This window comes from Oncorhynchus tshawytscha, linkage group LG31 (assembly GCF_018296145.1).
Source record: "Oncorhynchus tshawytscha isolate Ot180627B linkage group LG31, Otsh_v2.0, whole genome shotgun sequence".
Taxonomy (NCBI): Eukaryota; Metazoa; Chordata; class Actinopteri; order Salmoniformes; family Salmonidae; genus Oncorhynchus; species Oncorhynchus tshawytscha.
In genome coordinates, this window is record NC_056459.1 from 39,354,103 (window position 1) to 39,374,000 (window position 19,898).

The 19,898-nt window shown below is 49.7% G+C and overlaps 1 protein-coding gene across 1 annotated transcript in view; it reads right to left on the reverse strand.

The window, feature by feature from the left end:
* The window catches only part of LOC112251674 (protein CBFA2T1-like), a 146,382-nt gene extending 128,024 nt beyond the window's left edge, over window positions 1–18,358 (reverse strand). The window contains 1 exon segment of the mRNA XM_042310313.1: window positions 18,249–18,358. The gene's annotated coding sequence lies outside the window, so the exon portion shown is untranslated.
* Between the last annotated feature and the right edge of the window lie 1,540 nt (window positions 18,359–19,898).

Genomic DNA, 19,898 nt, shown 5'->3' on the forward strand with positions numbered 1-19,898 from the left:
GAGCTGTGTGTAGTGAAGGTGGAGCTTCAGCAGAGAGAGAGGGGGACACTAGCAGTGTTGTTGGACCAATCTGCAGCCCCTGGACTCTGCAGCCCCTGGATTCCTGCTCTACCCATATGACCTACTGTCCCCAACAGATCAGATTACCTTGACCTACTGTCCCCAGCAGATCAAGGTCTAACCAGATGGCCTACGGTCACCAACAGATCAGATGACCTTGACCTACTGTCCCCAGCAGATCAAGGTCTACCCAGATGGCCTACTGTCACCAACAGATGAGATGACCTACTGCCACCAACAGATCAGATGACCTACTGTCACCAACAGATCAGATGACCTACTGTCCCCAACAGGTCAAGGTCTACCCAGATGACCTACTGCCACCAACAGATCAGGGTCTACCCAGATGACCTACTGTCCCCAACAGATCAGATGCCCTACTGTCCCCAACAGATCAGATGACCTACTGTCCCCAACAGATCAGGGTCTACCCAGATGACCTACTGTCACCAACAGATCAGGGTCTACCCAGATGACCTACTGTCACCAACAGATCAGATGACCTACTGTCCCAAACAGATCAGATGACCTACTGCCACCAACAGATCAGATGACCTACTGTCCCCAACAGATCAAGGTCTACCCAGATGACCTACTGTCACCAACAGATCAAGGTCTACCCAGATGACCTACTGCCGACAACAGATCAGATGACCTACTGTCCCCAACAGATCAGATGACCTACTGTCACCAACCTTCTATAGGAATACAACATCAACTGGACAATCAACATCAACTTTCAGAAAACCAAGGTCATGATTTAGCAGAAAAAGGGAAGGAATAAGAGCAGCAGACATTCCTTCAAATGAGGAAATTCCATGGTTGAACCAACTACCTGGGACAGGAAATACCAAGGTTGAACCAACTACCTGGAACAGGAAATACCATGGTTGAACCAACTACCTGGGACAGGAAATACCATGGTTGAACCAACTACCTGGGACAGGAAATACCATGGTTGAACCAACTACCTGGGACAGGAAATACCATGGTTGAACCAACTTCCTGGGACAGGAAATACCATGGTTGAACCAACTACCTGGGACAGGAAATACCATGGTTGAACCAACTACCTGGGACAGGAAATACCATGGTTGAACCAACTACCTGGGACAGGAAATACCAAGGTTGAACCAACTACCTGGGACAGGAAATACCATGGTTGAACCAACTACCTGGGACAGGAAATACCATGGTTGAACCAACTACCTGGGACAGGAAATACCAAGGTTGAACCAACTACCTGGGACAGGAAATACCATGGTTGAACCAACTACCTGGGACAGGAAATACCATGGTTGAACCAACTACCTGGGACAGGAAATACCATGGTTGAACCAACTACCTGGGACAGGAAATACCATGGTTGTCCTGGGACTAACAACCAGAACCTCTGGTGGATTTGATCTGGCAGTGAATGAACTAGAAGGAAAATCCTGCAAAACATTTTACTCCATAAAATGACAATTCTCAAAAAGACACATTCCAATCCAAATATTGTGCAAAATATTCTATAGAGTCATTTTACCAAATGCACTACATGGAGGTGAGGTCTGGCATCCGACCTGTAATTACAATTATAAGCGCTGGGAGAAATACCCAACAGGAAATGTGCAAACAGAATTATCCTAAATATCCAAAAGGAAGCACCAAATAATCTCCGGAGAACTGAGATGAAACTATTCAAAACATGTGTTGGATGTATTTGATACCATTCCACTGATTCTGCTCCAGCCGTGACCACGAACCCGTCCTCCCCAATGAAGGTGCCACCAGCCTCCTGTGGTGTAGACAGCCTGCTGCTGCCTGTTGCCGCTCTGAGACTAGGTAGGGGGCCCACGTGGGGAACCGGGGGGCCCTGCCTTGATTGGCTAACTGATTTATAAAAAATGTAAAAAGTAAATAAAAAATACATGTGACCAATCAGACACGAGCTTGACCCAAGCAGACCCAATCAGACCCAAGCTGGACCCAAGCACACCCAATCAGACCCAAGCTGGACCCAAGCAGACCCAATCAGACCCAAGCTGGACCCAAGCAGACCCAATCAGACCCAAGCTGGACCCAAGCAGACCCAATCAGACCCAAGCTGGACCCAAGCAGACCCAATCAGACCCAAGCTGGACCCAAGCAGACCCAATCAGACCCAAGCTGGACCCAAGCAGACCCAATCAGACCCAAGCTGGACCCAAGCCCATAGCGGGTCCAAGAGGCAAAGTCCTTTTGAAATATATGTTTTTAATTATCCAACCACAGGAGCCTGCTTGCAATATTCAAATCACACCAGAGAGCATAATTTAGCCACAGAGGACCAATAGTTTATAAAAAATAACTGGGGATTAAGTTTGATCACAAGCGCATCCAGGTATGGACCAAAATGAAGGACTTGTTTACTCTAGTATTGTCTTTATACTGGCAGTTACCGCTATGCCTACGCTACAACGTTTAAAAATCCCCTGGGACTTCTGAATCTGGCCCTGGCTATGTTCAGTTCAATCTAAAAGAGCCCTGTTTTTAGAATAATAATAATAATAATCTGATCGTTGACACTTTGGTTATTTGTTTTGTTGATTTCTTTCTTGAATTTGATTTTCTATTATTTATTTATGTTTTTATTTCCAACATTTCTCTGTTAAATTAGTACCAATGTTTTTATTGTATGTAAAATGTGCCTATTTGATTGTGGTATATATATATATATATTTTTTAATAATAATAAAATAAATACAATAAATGTAAATAAAAATGTGTATAATGTAGAGATATTTGTCATTGTAATACTGCATATTTCCACTAAAGATGTAAAATATCTATCCAACACCACACCATTCTGTCTCCTATCTATCCAACACCACACCATTCTGTCTCCTATCTATCCAACACCACACCATTCTGTCTCCTATCTATCCAACTGTACACCATTCTGTCTCCTATCTATCCAACTGTACACCATTCTGTCTCCTATCTATCCAACTGTACACCATTCTGTCTCCTATCTATCCAACTGTACACCATTCTGTCTCCTATCTATCCAACTGTACACCATTCTGTCTCCTATCTATCCAACTGTACACCATTCTGTCTCCTATCTATCCAACTGTACACCATTCTGTCTCCTATCTATCCAACTGTACACCATTCTGTCTCCTATCTATCCAACACCACACCATTCTGTCTCCTATCTATCCAACTGTACACTATTCTGTCTCCTATTTATCCAACAGTACACCACTCTGTCTACTATCTATCCAACTGTACACCATTCTGTCTCCTATCTATCCAACTGTACACCATTCTGTCCCCTATCTATCCAACACCACACCATTCTGTCTCCTATCTATCCAACTGTACACCATTATGTCTCCTATCTATCCAACTGTACACCATTCTGTCTCCTATCTATCCAACACCACACCATTCTGTCTCCTATCTATCCAACTGTACACTATTCTGTCTCCTATTTATCCAACAGTACACCACTCTGTCTACTATCTATCCAACTGTACACCATTCTGTCTCCTATCTATCCAACTGTACACCATTCTGTCTCCTATCTATCCAACTGTACACCATTCTGTCTCCTATCTATCCAACTTCTGTCTCCTACACCATTCTGTCTCCTATCTATTCAACTGTACACCATTCTTCTGTCTCCTATCTATCCAACTGTACACCATTCTGTCTCCTATCTATGTCTTCTGTCTCCTATCTATCCAACTGTACACCATTCTGTCTCCTATCTATTCAACTGTACACCATTCTGTCTCCTATCTATCCAACTGTACACCATTCTGTCATTCTGTCTTCTGTCTCCTATCTATCCAACTGTACACCATTCTGTCTCCTATCTATCCAACTGTACACCATTCTGTCTCCTATCTATCCAACACCACACCATTCTGTCTCCTATCTATCCAACTGTACACCATTCTGTCTCCTATCTATCCAACTGTACACCATTCTGTCTCCTATCTATCCAACACCACACCATTCTGTCTCCTATCTATCCAACACCACACCATTCTGTCTCCTATCTATCCAACTGTACACCATTCTGTCTCCTATCTATCCAACACCACACCATTCTGTCTCCTATCTATCCAACTGTACACTATTCTGTCTCCTATTTATCCAACAGTACACCACTCTGTCTACTATCTATCCAACAGTCCACCATTCTGTCCAGCCAGCCAAATCAGTCAGCAAGTCTAGCCAGCCAGCCAATAAGTCCAGCCAGCCAGACCAGCCGGACCAGCCATTAAGTCCAGCCAGCCAAACCAGTCAGCAAGGCTAGCCAGCCAGCCAGTCATTTCAGCCAGCCAGACCAACCGGTAAGTCCAACCAGTCAGCCAGTAAGTCCAGCCAGCCATTAAGTCCAGCCAGCCATTAAGTCCAGCCAATCCAGCCAGTAAGTCCAGCCAGCCAGACCAGCCAGTAAGTCCAGCCAGCCAATCCAGTCAGCAAGTCTAGCCAGCCAGCCAGCCAGTAAGTCCAGTCAGCCAGTAAGTCCAGCCAGCCAGTAAGTCCAGCCAGCCATTAAGTCCAGCCAAACCAGCCAGTAAGTCCAGCCAGCCGGACCAGCCAGTAAGTCCAGCCAGCCAGTAAGTCCAGCCAGCCATTAAGTCCAGCCAAACCAGCCAGTATGTCCAGCCAGCCAGAACAGCCAGTAAGTCCAGCCAGCCAATCCAGTCAGCAAGTCTAGCCAGCCAGCCAGCCAGTAAGTCCAGCCAGCCAGACCAACCGGTAAGTCCAACCAGTCAGAATCACAGCAGGCCAAACAGACCAGCCAGTAAGGCAAGCCAGACCAGCCATTAAGCCCAGCCAGCCAGACCAGCCAGTAAGTCCAGCTAGCCAGACCTGCCAGTAAGTCCAGCCAGACCAGCCAGTAAGTCCAGCCAGCCAAATCAGTCAGCAAGTCTAGCCAGCCAGCCAATAAGTCCAGCCAGCCAGACCAGCCAGTAAGTCCAGCTAGCCAGACCTGCCAGTAAGTCCAGCCAGACCAGCCAGTAAGTCCAGCCAGCCAAATCAGTCAGCAAGTCTAGCCAGCCAGCCAATAAGTCCAGCCAGCCAGACCAGCCGGACCAGCCATTAAGTCCAGCCAGCCAAACCAGTCAGCAAGGCTAGCCAGCCAGCCAGTCATTTCAGCCAGCCAGACCAACCGGTAAGTCCAACCAGTCAGCCAGTAAGTCCAGCCAGCCATTAAGTCCAGCCAGCCATTAAGTCCAGCCAATCCAGCCAGTAAGTCCAGCCAGCCGGACCAGCCAGTAAGTCCAGCCAGCCAATCCAGTCAGCAAGTCTAGCCAGCCAGCAAGCCAGTAAGTCCAGTCAGCCAGTAAGTCCAGCCAGCCAGTAAGTCCAGCCAGCCATTAAGTCCAGCCAAACCAGCCAGTAAGTCCAGCCAGCCGGACCAGCCAATAAGTCCAGCCAGCCAGTAAGTCCAGCCAGCCATTAAGTCCAGCCAAACCAGCCAGTATGTCCAGCCAGCCGGAACAGCCAGTAAGTCCAGCCAGCCAATCCAGTCAGCAAGTCTAGCCAGCCAGCCAGCCAGTAAGTCCAGCCAGCCAGACCAACCGGTAAGTCCAACCAGTCAGCCAGTAAGACCAGTCAGCCAGACCAGCCAGCGAGTCTCGGTCTAATTCTGCTCTGCATGCATTATTTGATGTTTTACGTTGCACACAGAGGATATTTCAGCAGAATTCTGCGTGCAGAGTCTCAATTTGGTGTTTGTCCCATTTTGTGAATTGTTGGTTGGTGAGCGGATCCCAGACCTCACAACCATGAATGGGCAATGGGTTATATAACTGATTCAAGTATTTTTAGCCAGATCCTAATTGGTATGTCGAATTTTATGTTCCTTTTGATGACATAGAATGCCCTTCTTGCCTTGTCTCTCAGATTGTTCACAGCTTTGTGGAAGTTACCTGTGGTGCTGATGTTCAGGCCAATGTTTTACAGTGGGGCAAAAAAGTATTTAGTCAGCCACCAATTGTGCAAGTTCTCCCACTTAAAAATATGAGAGAGGCCTGTAATTTTCATCATAGGTACACTTCAACTATGACAGACAAAATGAGGGAAAAAAATCCAGATAATCACATTGTAGGATTTTTAATGCATTTATTTGCAAATTATGGTGGAAAATAAGTATTTGGTCACCTACCAACAAGCAAGATTTCTGGCTCTCACAGACCTGTAACTTCTTCTTTAAGAGGCTCCTCTGTCCTCCACTCATTACCTGTATTAATGGCACCTGTTTGAACTTGTTATCAGTATAAAAAACACCTATGTATAGTTTTTTGTGTGCTCTAGAGCAACGGTGTCTAGATGGAATTTGTTTATGTGGTCCTGGCGACTGGACCTTTTTTGCAACACCATTATTTTGGTCTTACTGATATTTACTGCCAGGGCCCAGGTCTGGCAGAATCTGTGCAGAAGATCTAGATGCTGCTGTAGGCCCTCCTTGGTTGGTGACAGAAGCACCAGATCATCAGCAAACAGTAGACATTTGACTTCAGATTCTAGCAGGGTGAGGCCAGGTGCTGCAGACTTTTCTAGTGCCCGTGCCAATTCATTGATATATATGTTGAAGAGGGTGGGGCTTAAGCTGCATCCCTGTCTCAACCCACGGCCCTGTGGGAAGAAATGTGTGTGTTTTTGCTTATTTTAACTGCACACTTGTTGTTTGTGTAGATGGATTTTATAATGTTGTATGTTTTTCCCCCAACACCACTTTCCATCCATTTGTATAGCAGACCCTCATGCCAAATTGAGTCAAAGGCTTTTTTGAAATCAACAAAGCATGAGAAGACTTTGCCTTTGTTTCGGTTTGTTTATTTGTCTATCAGGGTGTGCAGGGTGAACACGTGGTCTGTCGTACGATAATTTGGTAAAAAGCCAATTTGTACATTGTTTTCATTAAGGAAATGTACAAGTATGCTATTAATAATAGTGCAGAGGATTTTCCCAAGGTTGCTGTTGACGCATATCCCACAGTAGTTATTGGGGTCAAATGTGTCTCCACTTTTGTGGATTGGGGTGATCAGTCCATGGTTCCAAATATTGGGAAGGATGCCAGAGCTGAGGATGATGTTAAAGAGTTTTAGTACATATAGCCCATTGGAATTTGTGGTCTGTATATTTTAATCATTTCATTGAGGATACAGTACCATCAACACCACAGGCCTTGTTGGGTTGGAGGGTTTGTGTTTTGTCCTGTAGTTCATTCAAGGTAATTAGAGAACCCAGTGGGTTCTGGTAGTATTTAATATTTGATCCTAAGATTTGTATTTGATCATGTATATGTTTTTGCTGTTTGTTCTTTGTTGTAGAGCCAAAAAGATTGGAGAAGTGGTTTACCCATACATCTCCATTTTGGATATATAACTCTTCGTGTTGTTGTTTGTTTCACGTTTTGCAATTATCCCAGAAGTGTTGAGCTGATATCTGACGTGCTGTTCCTTCTTTTTCCGTAGTGTATTTCCGTATTGTTTTAGTGATTCACCATAGTGAAGGAGTAGACTCAGGTTTTCTGGGTCTCAATGTTTTTGGTTGGACAGATTTCTCAATTTCTTTCTCAGGTTTTTGCATTCATTCTTCATTTTTAATTTCCTTTGAATTTCTAGCCAGATGTAAAATGTTCCTGTTTTGATTAATTTAATGGAGTGAGTTAGATCTGCTCTGTACCAAATTAGCATACCCCCTGAGTCTCTTCCCTGTTTCACACCTGGTAGTGTGGTGGATGGGACTACCAGCTCTCTGTAACCTAGAGGGCAACCAGTGGGTCCGTGTCCTCTATAACATGTTTCTTGTAGGATGACAATGTCTGTATTCACGATTTATTTGATGAAGTCCAGGTTCCTGCTCTTTAGGCCAAAGACAGATGACCTCAGGCCTTGGATATTCCAGGATGAGATACATGTCATTCTCACTGTTTCTATGTTTTTCTCTTCAAACACAAGCTGAGTGGTAATGAAAAAGACAGTTTCAAGTTGTGTGTCTGGCGTACAGTCCGACCAGTCAGAACAATCAAATGATGAACATTTATTGATTTCCCCAATCATAGGAATAAGTATTATCACAGCTAGCTAAAAGTATTAGGGAGCAGTGAACTAAATCTTGCTGTAGCTTGGTGGTAGTTCAACTAGTAATTTAACTACATGCTGCTGTAGCTTGGTGGTAGTTCAACTAGTAATTTAACTACATGCTGCTGTAGCTTGGTGGTAGTTCAACTAGTAATTTAACTACATGCTGCTGTAGCTTGGTGGTAGTTCAACTAGTAATTTAACTACATGCTGCTGTAGCTTGGTGGTAGTTCAACTAGTAATTTAACTACATGCTGCTGTAGCTTGGTGGTAGTTCAACTAGTAATTTAACTACATGCTGCTGTAGCTTGGTGGTAGTTCAACTAGTAATTTAACTACATGCTGCTGTAGCTTGGTGGTAGTTCAACTAGTAATTTAACTACATGTTTGTCACGCTCTGACCTTAGAGATCCTTATTTATTCTCTATGTTTGGTTAGGTCAGGGTGTGACGCGGGTGGGAAAATCTATGTTTTATATTTCTTTGTTGTTTTTGCTGAGTGTGGTTCCCAATCAGAGGCAGCTGTCTATCGTTGTCTCTGATTGGGGATCATATATAAGTTGTGATTTTCCGTTTGGGGTTTGTGGGGTGTTATTTCCTGTTTAGTGTCTGTGCCTGACGGAACTGTTTGCTTTCGTTTTTTGGATTTTGTTATTTTTGTTTGAGTGTTTCTTGTACATAAATATCTTGAACACTTTCCACGCTGTGCTTTGGTCCACTCTTCCTTCCACCGACGAACGTTGCAGTAGCTTGGTGGTAGTTCAACTAAATTCAATTCTTGGTGGTGTTTTCAGTAGTTAATCAGCAGTTAGCAGTCTAGTTACCTACTGGGCAAACACTGAACGTTGAATGAACGTTGTTTCCATGTCATTTCAACCAGAAACGTGTTATACCATTGAATCAACGTGGAAACTGATTGGTTTAGAAAAAAAATCATCAATGTAAGGGAATTTCTTCTAGACCCCATCACCCCAGTAGACTAGACCCCATCACCCCAGTAGACTAGACCCCATCACCCCAGTAGACTAGACCCCATCACCCCAGTAGACTAGACCCCATCACCCCAGTAGACTAGACCCCATCACCCCAGTAGACTAGACCCCATCACCCCAGCAGGCTAGACCCCATCACCCCAGTAGACTAGACCCCATCACCCCAGTAGACTAGACCCCATCACCCCAGTAGACTAGACCCCATCACCCCAGTAGACTAGACCCCATCACCCCAGTAGACTAGACCCCATCACCCCAGTAGACTAGACCCCATCACCCCAGTAGACTAGACCCCATCACCCCAGCAGGCTAGACCCCATCACCCCAGTAGACTAGACCCCATCACCCCAGTAGACTAGACCCCATCACCCCAGTAGACTAGACCCCATCACCCCAGTAGACTAGACCCCATCACCCCAGCAGGCTAGACCCCATCACCCCAGTAGACTAGACCCCATCACCCCAGTAGACTAGACCCCATCACCCCAGTAGACTAGACCACATCACCCCAGTAGACTAGACCCCATCACCCCAGTAGACTAGACCCCATCACCCCAGTAGACTAGACCCCATCACCCCAGTAGACTAGACCCCATCACCCCAGTAGACTAGACCCCATCACCCCAGCAGGCTAGACCCCATCACCCCAGTAGACTAGACCCCATCACCACAGTAGACTAGACCCCATCACCCCAGTAGACTAGACCCCATCACCCCAGTAGACTAGACCCCATCACCCCAGCAGGCTAGACCCCATCACCCCAGTAGACTAGACCCCATCACCCCAGTAGACTAGACCCCATCACCCCAGTAGACTAGACCACATCACCCCAGTAGACTAGACCCCATCACCCCAGTAGACTAGACCCCATCACCCCAGTAGACTAGACCCCATCGCCCCAGTAGACTAGACCCCATCGCCCAAGTAGACTAGACCCCATCGCCCCAGGAGACTAGACCCCATCACCCCAGTAGACTAGACCCCATCGCCCCAGTAGACTAGACCCCATCGCCCCAGTAGACTAGACCCCATCACCCCAGTAGACTAGACCCCATCACCCCAGTAGACTAGACCCCATCACCCCAGTAGACTAGACACCATCACCCCAGCAGCCTAGACCCCATCACCCCAGTAGACTAGACCCCATCACCCTAGACCCCATCACCCCAGTAGACTAGACCCCATCGCCCCAGTAGACTAGACCCCATCGCCCCAGGAGACTAGACCCCATCACCCCAGTAGACTAGACCCCATCACCCCAGTAGACTAGACCCCATCGCCCCAGTAGACTAGACCACATCACCCCAGTAGAATAGACCCATCACCCCAGGAGACTAGACCCCATCACCCCAGTAGACCAGACCCCATCACCCCAGCAGCCTAGACCCCATCTCCCCAGTAGACTAGACCCCATCACCCTAGACCCCATCACCCCAGTAGACTAGACCCCATCACCCCAGTAGCCTAGACCCCATCACCCGAGTAGACTAAACCCCATCACCCCAGCAGACTAGACCCCATCACCCCATCAACCTAGACCCCATCACCCCAGTAGACTAGACCCCATCACCCCAGTAGACTAGACCCCATCAGCCCAGCAGACTAGACCCCATCACCCCAGTAGACTAGACCCCATCACTCCAGCAGCCTAGACCCCATCACCCCAGTAGACTAGACCCCATCACCCTAGACCCCATCACCCCAGTCCTAGACCCCATCACCCCAGTAGACTAAACCCCATCACCCCAGCAGACTAGACCCCATCACCCCAGTAGACTAGACCCCATCGCCCCAGTAGACTAGACCCCATCGCCCCAGTAGACTAGACCCCATCACCCCAGTAGACTAGACCCCATCACCCCAGTAGACTAGACCCCATCACCCCAGTAGACTAGACACCATCACCCCAGCAGCCTAGACCCCATCACCCCAGTAGACTAGACCCCATCACCCTAGACCCCATCACCCCAGTAGACTAGACCCCATCGCCCCAGTAGACTAGACCCCATCGCCCCAGTAGACTAGACCACATCACCCCAGTAGAATAGACCCATCACCCCAGGAGACTAGACCCCATCACCCCAGTAGACTAGACCCCATCACCCCAGCAGCCTAGACCCCATCTCCCCAGTAGACTAGACCCCATCACCCTAGACCCCATCACCCCAGTAGACTAGACCCCATCACCCCAGTAGCCTAGACCCCATCACCCGAGTAGACTAAACCCCATCACCCCAGCAGACTAGACCCCATCACCCCATCAACCTAGACCCCATCACCCCAGTAGACTAGACCCCATCACCCCAGTAGACTAGACCCCATCAGCCCAGCAGACTAGACCCCATCACCCCAGTAGACTAGACCCCATCACTCCAGCAGCCTAGACCCCATCACCCCAGTAGACTAGACCCCATCACCCTAGACCCCATCACCCCAGTAGCCTAGACCCCATCACCCCAGTAGACCCCCATCACCCCAGTCTAGACCCCATCACCCCAGTAGACTAGACCCCATCACCCCAGCAGGCTAGACCCCATCACCCCAGTAGACTAGACCCCATCACCCCATCACCAGACTAGACCCCATCACCCCAGTAGACTAGACCCCATCACCCCAGCAGGCTAGACCCCATCACCCCAGTAGACTAGACCCCATCACCCCAGTAGACTAGACCCCATCACCCCAGTAGACTAGACCCCATCACCCCAGTAGACTAGACCCCATCACCCCAGCAGGCTAGACCCCATCACCCCAGTAGACTAGACCCCATCACCCCAGTAGACTAGACCCCATCACCCCAGTAGACTAGACCACATCACCCCAGTAGACTAGACCCCATCACCCCAGTAGACTAGACCCCATCGCCCCAGTAGACTAGACCCCATCGCCCAAGTAGACTAGACCCCATCGCCCCAGGAGACTAGACCCCATCACCCCAGTAGACTAGACCCCATCGCCCCAGTAGACTAGACCCCATCACCCCAGTAGACTAGACCCCATCACCCCAGTAGACTAGACCCCATCACCCCAGTAGACTAGACCCCATCACCCCAGTAGACTAGACACCATCACCCCATCACCCTAGACCCCATCACCCCAGTAGACTAGACCCCATCGCCCCAGTAGACTAGACCCCATCGCCCCAGGAGACTAGACCCCATCACCCCAGTAGACTAGACCCCATCGCCCCAGTAGACTAGACCCCATCGCCCCAGTAGACTAGACCACATCACCCCAGTAGAATAGACCCATCACCCCAGGAGACTAGACCCCATCACCCCAGTAGACTAGACCCCATCACCCCAGCAGCCTAGACCCCATCTCCCCAGTAGACTAGACCCCATCACCCTAGACCCCATCACCCCAGTAGACTAGACCCCATCACCCCAGTAGCCTAGACCCCATCACCCGAGTAGACTAAACCCCATCACCCCAGCAGACTAGACCCCATCACCCCATCAACCTAGACCCCATCACCCCAGTAGACTAGACCCCATCACCCCAGTAGACTAGACCCCATCAGCCCAGCAGACTAGACCCCATCACCCCAGTAGACTAGACCCCATCACTCCAGCAGCCTAGATCCCATCATCCCAGTAGACTAGACCCCATCACCCTAGACCCCATCACCCCAGTAGCCTAGACCCCATCACCCCAGTAGACTAAACCCCATCACCCCAGCAGACTAGACCCCATCACCCCATCAACCTAGACCCCATAACCCCAGGAGACTAGACCCCATCACCCCAGCAGACTAGACCCCATCACCCCAGCAGCCTAGACCCCATCACCACAGGAGACTAGACCCCATCACCCCAGCAGACTAGACCCCATCACCCCAGCAGCCTAGACCCCATCACCCCAGTAGACTAGACCTCATCACCCCAGTAGACTAGACCCCATCACCTCAGCAGCCTAGACCCATCACCCCAGCAGCCTAGACCCATCACCCCAGTAGACTAGACCCCATCACCCCAGCAGCCTAGACCCCATCACCCCAGTAGACTAGACCCCATCACCCCAGTAGACTAGATCCCATCACCCCAGCAGCCTAGACCCATCACCCCAGTAGACTAGACCCCATCACCCCAGTAGCCTAGAACCCATCACCCCAGCAGCCCAGACCCCATCACCCCAGTAGACTAGACCCCATCACCCCAGTAGCCTAGAACCCATCACCCCAGCAGCCCAGACCCCATCACCCCAGCAGCCTAGACCCCATCACCCCAGTAGACTAGACCCCATCACCCCAGCAGCCCAGACCCCATCACCCCAGTAGACTAGACCCCATCACCCCAACCCCATCACCCCAACCCCATCACCCCAGTAGACTAGACCCATCACCCCATCACCCCAACCCCATCACCCCAGCAGCCTAGACCCCATCACCCCAGTAGACTAGACCCCATCACCCCAACCCCATCACCCCAGTAGACTAGACCCATCACCCCATCACCCCAACCCCATCACCCCAGTAGACTAGACCCCATCACCCCAGTAGACTAGACCCATCACCCCATCACCCCAACCCCATCACCCCAGCAGCCTAGACCCCATCACCCCAGCAGCCTAGACCCCATCACCCCATCACCCCAGCAGCCTAGACCCCATCACCCCATCACCCCATCACCCCAGCAGCCTAGACCCATCACCCCATCACCCCAGCATCCGAGACCCCATCACCCCATCACCCCATCAGCCTAGACCCCATCACCCCATCACCCCAGCAGCCTAGACCCCATCACCCCATCACTCCAGCAGCCTAGACCCCATCACCCCAGTAGACTAGACCCCATCACCCTAGACCCCATCACCCCAGTAGACTAGACCCCATCACCCCAGTAGCCTAGACCCCATCACCCCAGTAGACTAAACCCCATCACCCCAGCAGACTAGACCCCATCACCCCATCAACCTAGACCCCATAACCCCAGGAGACTAGACTCCATCACCCCAGCAGACTAGACCCCATCACCCCAGCAGCCTAGACCCCATCACCACAGGAGACTAGACCCCATCACCCCAGCAGACTAGACCCCATCACCCCAGCAGCCTAGACCCCATCACCCCAGTAGACTAGACCCCATCACCCCAGTAGACTAGACCCCATCACCCCAGCAGGCTAGACCCCATCACCCCAGTAGACTAGACCCCATCACCCCAGCAGACTAGACCCCATCACCCCAGTAGACTAGACTCCATCACCCCAGCAGACTAAACCCCATCACCCCAGTAGACTAGACCTCATCGCCCCAGTAGACTAGACCCCATCACCCCAGTAGACTAGACCCCATCACCCCAGTAGACTAGACCCCATCACCTCAGCAGCCTAGACCCATCACCCCAGCAGCCTAGACCCATCACCCCAGTAGACTAGACCCCATCACCCCAGCAGCCTAGACCCCATCACCCCAGTAGACTAGACCCCATCACCCCAGTAGACTAGATCCCATCACCCCAGCAGCCTAGACCCATCACCCCAGTAGACTAGACCCCATCACCCCAGTAGCCTAGAACCCATCACCCCAGCAGCCCAGACCCCATCACCCCAGTAGACTAGACCCCATCACCCCAGTAGCCTAGAACCCATCACCCCAGCAGCCCAGACCCCATCACCCCAGCAGCCTAGACCCCATCACCCCAGTAGACTAGACCCCATCACCCCAGCAGCCCAGACCCCATCACCCCAGTAGACTAGGCCCCATCACCCCAACCCCATCACCCCAACCCCATCACCCCAGTAGACTAGACCCATCACCCCATCACCCCAACCCCATCACCCCAGCAGCCTAGACCCCATCACCCCAGTAGACTAGACCCCATCACCCCAACCCCATCACCCCAGTAGACTAGACCCATCACCCCATCACCCCAACCCCATCACCCCAGTAGACTAGACCCCATCACCCCAGTAGACTAGACCCATCACCCCATCACCCCAACCCCATCACCCCAGCAGCCTAGACCCCATCACCCCAGCAGCCTAGACCCCATCACCCCATCACCCCAGCAGCCTAGACCCATCACCCCATCACCCCAGCAGCCTAGACCCCATCACCCCAGCAGCCTAGACCCCATCACCCCATCACCCCAGCCCTAGACCCCATCACCCCAGCAGCCTAGACCCCATCACCCCAGCAGCCTAGACCCCATCACCCCATCACCCCAGCAGCCTAGACCCATCACCCCATCACCCCAGCAGCCTAGACCCCATCACCCCATCACCCCATCACCCCAGCAGCCTAGACCCATCACCCCATCACCCCAGCAGCCGAGACCCCATCACCCCATCACCCCATCAGCCTAGACCCCATCACCCCATCACCCCAAGCCTAGACCCCATCACCCCATCACCCCAGCAGCCTAGACCCCATCACCCCATCACCCCAGCAGCCTAGACCCCATCACCCCATCACCCCAGCAGCCTAGACCCCATCACCCCAGCAGCCTCCCCATCACCCCAGCAGCCTAGACCCCATCACCCCATCACCCCAACCCCATCACCCCAGCAGCCTAGACCCCATCACCCCATCACCCCAGCAGCCTGGACCCCATCACCCCATCACCCCAGCAGCCTAGACCCCATCACCCCATCACCCCAGCAGCCTAGACCCCATCACCCCATCAGCCTAGACCCCATCACCCCATCACCCCAGCAGCCTAGACCCCATCACCCCATCACCCCATCACCCCAGCAGCCTAGACCCCATCACCCCATCACCCCATCACCCCAGCAGCCTAGACCCCATCACCCCATCACCCCAGCAGCCTAGACCCCATCACCCCATCACCCCAGCAGCCTAGACCCCATCACCCCAGCAGCCTAGACCCCATCACCCCAGCAGCCTAGACCCCATCACCCCATCACCCCAACCCCATCACCCCAGCAGCCTAGACCCCATCACCCCATCACCCCAGCAGCCTGGACCCCATCACCCCATCACCCCAGCAGCCTAGACCCCATCACCCCATCACCCCAGCAGCCTAGACCCCATCACCCCATCAGCCTAGACCCCATCACCCCATCACCCCAGCAGCCTAGACCCCATCACCCCATCACCCCATCACCCCAGCAGCCTAGACCCCATCACCCCATCACCCCATCACCCCAGCAGCCTAGACCCCACCCCATCACCCCAGCAGCCTAGACCCCATCACCCCATCACCCCAGCAGCCTCCCCATCACCCCAGCAGCCTAGACCCCATCACCCCAGCAGCCTAGACCCCATCACCCCATCACCCCAGCAGCCTAGACCCCATCACCCCAGCAGCTAGCCCAGTGTTTTTCTTTCTTTCCTTTCACAGGAGACATGCTGACTGCCGCGGAGACCAAGTTCCCATAGCTATTGAGAAAATATCAACCAAACCCTTTAATTTCAATGTTAAACTTTTGCCAAAACTCTAGGCTACCCCACCACTACCAATACAACCACTGCCTCCTAAAATAAATCCCATTTCAACTTCAACTTGGATTTATTTTTTTTTGGGGGGTCACGTGAGGATTTGTGGGACAAAGTCTCAGTGGGTTGAGAGTAAAAACATCAGGATGGATTGAGGAGATGTGACTGGTCCTTGGTGGGGGTTGGGCCAGGTGGTGTTCTAATGACATGCAAAGTCCCACGGATGTCAACCTTTAAAAGAAGAGCGACCAAAACTATGGAGAGCAGAAACACAGACACCACAGTGTGTTGCTAAGACCCTTGAATAAACCGGGTTCAGGGCTCCAGACTCCAGGGGATTGTCAGCTGACGTGGCAGGCCTACCACAGGCCGAAGGGGTGACATTGGATGTGACAGATTGGTGTGTGTGTGTGTGTGTATGTGTGTGTATGTGTGTGTGTGTGTGTGTGTGTGTGTGTGTGTGTGTGTGTGTGTGTGTGTGTGTGTGTGTGTGTGTGTGTGTGTGTGTGTGTGTGTGTGTGTGTGTGTGTGTGTGTGTGTGTGTTGGGAGAGCAGACAGGCTGGCCAGGCATGGACATTAAAGCATTCTTTCAAACTGACATGAATATTATTATTCAATTGTATATACTACATACTGACATGAATATTATTATTCAATTGTATATACTACATACTGACATCAATATTGTTATTACATTGTATATACTATATACTGACATTAATATTGTCATTACATTGTATATACTACATACTGACATGTATATTGTTATTACATTGTATATACTACATACTGACATGAATATTGTCATTACATTGTATATACTACATACTGACATGAATATTGTCATTACATTGTATATACTACATACTGACATGAATATTGTTATTCAACAGCATATACTAGACTCCATCACCCCAGCACACTAGACCCGATCACGCCGAATCACTCCGAATTTTTAAAGTTCCGGTTAAGATTTGGGATCGACTTAAAACCAAAATATCAAAAACAACTTTATATCCTGCTGGAGACGAACATAAAACCATGGGAGCCAGAGGCAGACGCTTGAAACCCATATGCCATACACGCAAACTGAAATGTAGTTGAAGGTGACTGTTGCCCCTAGTGGCCGATTTTCACGTCATCTCCCGATGTCCTAAGACAAGGATGGATGTTGAATACTGATTTATCACGGGTGACCTGCCTGCCCAAATCATCTTTGTATGAAACCATTACGCGCGGAAAGAACCACGTTGCATACATAGTCAATTATTTCACCAGGGTTGTCTCTTATGACTAATGAACATGAAAAATGACAACTACAACATAATAAGCCCGCTGATTAAATCAATGTCATATTTTTACAGGTCTGTTTCAACAGAGATTCTCTTTATTTACGCGCATTTATTTCCAATAATACCATATCCAGTTGCGCATGAATATAAACCGCAATTCCATAGTCTAGATCATAGATTATTTCAATTCATATAATATTCATATTTTGACAATATTTTTGACTAAGCATTTTCATAAAGAACCATTGCCCACTTCAGCAATCACCTTTGTTGTATCCGATACATTTCACCACGGCTATAACGCAACAGGGCTACAGCAAGTCTCACCAGATTATCGTATATTTACTTCTCTCCACAACCAAATATAAACAGCAACATAAAGGACAAGCAAAGAAGAGAGTGATGAATAAATAAATGGCACTTACACTGAAAAGATGCACAATTCCCACCATCCGTTACGATGGTGTGAGGGCAAAATGTATTTCCAGTCGGTCTCTGACTCCAGTCCACTCCAATCAATGTTAGAATGACGAATGTTTATCAGTTCAGTCAATAAAAATACGGCTCAAGAAGTCAGAACGGTCCGTCAGAAACCCAGAACACATGAACAGCACAGCAGGGTGGCAAGGATTCTTCAATCAGCACCTTCTGGATGGAACGGAGCTGATGTTCAAGGCGTTCGAGTCGAGCTAGAGAGAAAACACGGAGCTGATGCGATGCTATCAAATAAGCTACCTCTTCTGTTCTGCTTGCCTTCGTTGAAAGCCTTTTTATCTTCCAAAATGACTGTTGACATTAAATGAATTTATCTTATAGATATATAGGCTAGTCTAGGTTAGAGAGGAGATTAATAACCACGCATTCGGACTTGCACATTTGGCGCGCCTCCCGGTTGTGTGTCGGTTGCCGTTAGAACGAGGAATAGAATAGTGATGCCTCCTCCTGCAGTTGGGGTCGGTCGGTCGGCGGCGCTCCGGGACCCAGGTGGAGGGAGTCGGTGTGGGCGGGCTCCCAGCGGTGGGAGGAGGAGGAGGAGGAGGAGGAGGTGTGACAGGCTGACTGAGCAAGCAGCTCCAACAGGCTGTGGCTTCTGTGTCCCAAAACAGGTTGTAGAGGTCAAGTAGAAGTGTATAATAGACAAGAATGGTGTGTTATAGACAAAAAGTCACCTGGGTTATTTGTATTGCCCCACTCATTTAGAGCAACTACTGAACTGTGCCTCTGTAGGTGACTGAATGCGCACGGACACTCTCTGTTTCTCACACTTGCTCTCATCTCTCTCCCACCCTCTAAAACTCTATTCAATTTCAATTCAAGGGGATTTATTGACATGGGAAACGCATGTTAACGTTGCCATAGCAAGTGAAATTAATAATAAACAAAAGGGAAATAAACAAATTAACATTAAACATTACATTCACAGAAGTTCCATAAGAATAAAGACATTACAAATGTCATGTTATGTGCAAATAGGTACAAAGGGGGAAAAATAAACATAAATATGGGTTTTTATTTACAATGGTGTTTGTTCTGACCTTTTCTTGTGGCAACAGGTCACAAATATTGCTGCTGTGATGCACACTGTGGTATTTCACCCATATCTACTGTTTATCAGGATTTTATTTTCGAATTCTTTGTAGATCTGTGTAATCTGAGGGAAATATGTCTCTCTAATATGGTCAAACATTGGGCAGGAGGTTAGGGAGTGCAGCTCAGTTTCCACCTCATTTTGTGGGCAGTGTGCACATATCCTGTCTTCTCTTGAGAGCCAGGTCTGCCTACGGCGGCCTTTCTCAATAGCAAGGCTATGCTCACTGAGTCTGTACATAATCTGTACCCTCTCTCTCTCTAAACTCACGCAGATTGCCCTGCATTAACCCAAGAAACTCTCCCCACCATATGGAAGTCAATCCACCAGCTGAAAAAGGCAGAGTAGAGTAGAGCTGAGCCAATCAGAGTAGAGTAGAGCTGGGCCAATCAGAGTAGAGTAGAGCTGAACCAATCAGAGTAGAGTAGAGCTGAGCCAATCAGAGTAGAGTAGAGCTGAGCCAATCAGGGTAGAGTAGAGCTGAGCC